A 4,816-nucleotide genomic window follows, 5' to 3' on the forward strand; every position below is an offset into this window, starting at 1 on the left:
CGTCTCTGCACCGCGCTCAGAGCCACCGAGCTCCGGGAGGAGGAGGAGGAAGGAGCCGCTGCACCTGGTTGGTGTTCCCGAGGTGGGATGGAGCTGATCCAGACCACGCCCCCCAGATCCACCTCCGCCTTCCTGCACCCACACACACACGGAGCATGAGGCACACGTTTACATGCATTGAACCATGAGATGCTCTCTCTCTCTCACACACACACACACACGCGCGCGCAGTGCTTGCTGCTGCAGTTATGGTTGAGAAATAATCTGCAGCAGGTGATGGACATTTATCAGTCTAAAAGTCCAAAACCAAACCTGCAGCTGCAGCATCGGATCAGCAAATATTATAATTAATAGATTCATCAACAATAAAACATTGTTTGAGACTCAGCATAAATACATTTCTGGAAAATCAATAGCTTAATTATGCATTTATGGACAATAAATAAGAACGTTAATGACCCTGCAACAACACAGGGGCCAATAGTGAGAATTTAAAAGTCTAGAGTGCAATAACAAAATGGGTTTTATGATCTTCACACAACACAGGCTGTAATGATGGAGTTATTGTGAAGCTATGGTTTAATATTATGGCGTGAAAGCAGAAAAACATGGTGGGGATACAAAACAAATCCTGAATACATCATTTATTCCCTGAGTGACGGTTTTATCATATTATTCAATAATACAGAGGGATATTAAAACAAATGTATGCACTGCAGGCAATGATGCTTGAATGAAGAACAAGATCTTCAACACTGAGTGAAAACACTGTAAGGATTTCTGTCTGTATGGTTTAGTTTAATGCATCAAAGACTTTCTGCTTCATGTCGACTTATCACATAAGTTGTTCTAATGATCTCAGACATGAGAATCCACTGATTTCCACAACTAGTACCTCGCTGTGCCAAAAGGTTCTGCCCGCCTCATTAATACCCAGCATCAGGTGGACCATTGATGTAAGGCTGGTTCTCTTTCATCCTGCTGATTCTGTAGCTACAGAACAGATAGAAACCGATCCGTCCGGGTTATGCTGTTTTGGATCATCTTGCTTCATTATTTGTAAATGACTTCTTCACTAGTTTTAAATCCAAATAATCCACTAATAAAGAGAGAAACAGAAGATCAACAGTAAATTGCTGAGACACCAAACAGAAAATAAATGGACAATAGAAGGATCTGATGAAGAGGTAAAAAAAAAAATAAAAATAAAAAACACTGGCAGGCTTTTAACTACAGGGAGGCGATTGAAAGCAGCCAAAGGTTTGTCACATTCTACAAGACTTGACTGGCCTGTCCTGATTTAAAATCCAACTGTCTATGAACTGTTGTCAAGAGATGAGAAAACCAGAACCAACAACCCAGAAGCTATTAAAGCAAACTGAGTTTCTGTCACACCTCAGTGATTGCATCCATGCTACTCTGCACTGATGCAGTAATTCATGCAGAAGGAGGCCACACTAAAGTACTGAGCTCACATACTGCACAGATCATGGACATAATTTTCAGCAGTCCTATAAAAATCCCTTTTTATTGGTCTTATTGTTCTAATATTCTGATACACAGAATTTTGAGTTTTTATTAATCAATAACCATCAAAATGAGCAGCAATGGCACCTCAATCATTCTGTGATAAACAGTATCAGTCAAAAAGTTTCACTTTCTGGAGTCAGTGACTCAAATCTATTGAACATAATCTATGAAACATTTTCCATCCCAGCAGAAGTAGAAATATGATTCCAATGACTTTAAAAGTATGATTCTGTTTAAATAACTTTAAAATATGAAGGCCTAATTAAGTATGTGTGTATCCGTGTTTGTCTGTCCGAACCACAAGTGTTCGATTTCTCTTGCAGGCCCCTGACCACAGCACGGTCCAGAGTGGTCACAAAGTTTATTTGTATTTCATGGGATGTACATAAAACCTCATTATATCTGTAAAAACCTTTCTACTGCCAGGGTCTGGTGAAAATACATTTATTTTTTATTGACACAAATTAAGCAAATTAGTTGTAGCTCCATCTGCTTTAGCCTAAACAGTGATCTTCTCAGATAAAAGTTGAGTTATTATGTTAAGAATTACTTTTCAGGTTGTTGTGATTCAGAGAATATCCAGGTTCGGTTAAATGAAGACAGGTTCTGCTGTTTTTGTGTTTTACGTCTGGATACAGACTCAGAACATGCAAGCAAATGAACAACAAAGATTAAACCTTAAATATAAAAACTCATTGTAAGGATCAGTTTAATTACAAAGTTCAACCTCATTATTAACCACACCTTGTGTTCATTCTTTCAGTAAAGGTTCTGCAACAGAAAAAAGGTGCAGATAAGATTTAGACAATGCAGGCAAAAAAACAAAGTTTTGGCAGCAAACTGAGTATTTGTCTCTGTCTGTGGTTTTGTATGAAGCCAAGAGAACAGTTTGTGTCAGATTACAGTGCGTAAAACTCTGATAAACGTGTTACACAACTTGTTTCAAAATAGAGGAATGAGATTTAAAAAAGAGCAAAATGAAACAAAAATATTTCCATCTTGAATATGTGCTGCTGAAAAACAAAGAACTACTTATATTGTTGGGACAGAAGTTAAGTTAAAACAATGTTCTTGTGAATTACAGCAAATCTTTTTTCATCCTAATGCTTTGAAGGTGTTTTAAATAAAAAGCTTAAGCTGTTCTGAACTCTACTGCAAGAAAATGACACATTAGTGTCCAGATCTTAAAAAGGTCAAAGACGATTCAAAATATACAAACCTAGGATGAAACTGTTTTTCTGACATTTTTATTTTTTTCACCCACACCAGCCATCAGACTCTGAATAAACCAGATCAGAAGGAGGTTCTGCAGCTTGTTGACCCGAATCGACACTCATCAGCCTCCAGATTCTCCTGGACAGCGTTCTGTTCTTGAACTGGATCCGGTTCAGCTGAGCCCACACAGCTGCAAGCAGAAGAGGAAGATACAGATCAGAATCTCCAGAACATTCTGGTACTGCCAAGGGAGAGACAGATCCAATAAAACTTCACTATCAGATATATTAGGTTTATTTACATAGTGCAAAATCACAGTGTAAATCACTTCAACACAATATATGAAACAAAAGTGTGTTTCTCACCTTTTTAACACTGTTTCTTTAAATCAAGGCTGAAGGTCCACCTGTTTAGATTTACTTTCAACCCATAATCAACAATTATGATGATTTTGATGTTTGTTTGTTTTTTGTGTGTGTTTTATGATGCAAAGCACTTTGAAATAACTTGCTTCTGAAATGTACTAAACAAATAAAGTTAATTGCTTGACTGATTTCAATCCAGTTCCTCCTGAGGAAGCATGAGGATGAGAGGATCTATTCCCTCTTAACAGGAACAAACCTCCAGCAGAACCAGAACCAGGGTCAGGAAAAGGGACCATAAGCCTTGATGGGATGGATCTTTCAGAGGACAGATCAGAGACAAACCCAAAAAACACTGATACAGACAACATCATCTTTACCAGAGATAACCTACTTAAAGACATCTGGTGCTTTTGTTCCAGAAAACAATTAGATTTAAGTTAAAAAGGTCAAATTTCATTAAGATTTCAGCCTCTAGGAATCAAGTGGATCCAGTTACTTATTTTCAGAAACTTGCAGTCCAGTTTCTGTCCTCAGTCGTCTCTGATTCATCACTTACTGACTTCTGGTGTGATTCTGACTCTGAATGATTTAACAGCTCTGTAGAAGAACAGAAGTCAGCAGATTCGATTAAAGGTTATGGCGCTGATGGTGATTGAACAAATGAAGACCCAGATACATAAAGACATAACTATTTACATATGTTCACATTTCATCCATGTAGAACATTTCCTTATAACAGGACAGACAAGAGGTGACCTGTTGCTCAAAAACAGACAAAATCTTTTCTTTTAATGCAGAGCATAAAAGTGGATATATATATATATATTTTTTTTTCTTTATTCTCTTTTTTTTTTTTTTACCAAATAAGGGGAATTATACATATATGTTCTGTTATATGGCTCAAAATAAAGCATTAAGTCGTAAACAGTAGTAAATTCCAACCTGTAACTGCAGGTAACAACAGTTTTGGTGTAGTTTTTCCTCCATCTTCCCTCTGTGAACATTCAGCAGGTTGGAGTTTCTTCTGGCTCAGAAACAGGTTAGCAGGGCAGAATCACGGCCTGCAGGCTCTCAGCCAATCAGCAGCGAGAACACACATGGTACTGCAGCTATATTTAACCAATGATCTGGGTCTGAGACCAGAACTGCTGGACAGGTTTCAGTTATTTCCTTTATATGATGATGGTTTTACATGAAAACAGAGGTTACACTGTAAACTATATAGAAAAAAATATTTTAAATCTTTATAATATCCAGAATCTCTGCTGCTCTTATTCTCCATCTCAGAAAACATTTTTTTTGTGTAGCTGATGCAAACATTCAGTACCAATTAATACTAACGAGTAAATGCTTCTGATCAGAAACTCTAAAGATTAAAATGATATCAGATCATTTATAGAGTTGTTTTGCAACAGATTGGTAAAAACCTGACAGCTCCTAAAGCTGAGAGGAAACTCTCTGCTTCTTTGGCAAACCCTGAGCTCCAGATGGCAGCGCAGCTCGGTTGGACCGGCTCAGAGGGGCAACCAGAACCAGATCATTATCACACAGACATTATGTGATATCTCCACTTCACATTTCCTGGAAAACCAAAACATAACATTTCATATTAAACATAAAGAAAAGTCACTGTCTTCTATGTTTTTTCTTCCACCAAGAATTTGCAAAAGATTTTCAATCTTTATCTCACAGATGATGGTCTAGAG

Source organism: Poecilia latipinna, unplaced genomic scaffold (genome assembly GCF_001443285.1).
Source record: "Poecilia latipinna isolate Pla-1442-1.1 unplaced genomic scaffold, P_latipinna-1.0 Scaffold870, whole genome shotgun sequence".
NCBI lineage: Eukaryota > Metazoa > Chordata > Actinopteri > Cyprinodontiformes > Poeciliidae > Poecilia > Poecilia latipinna.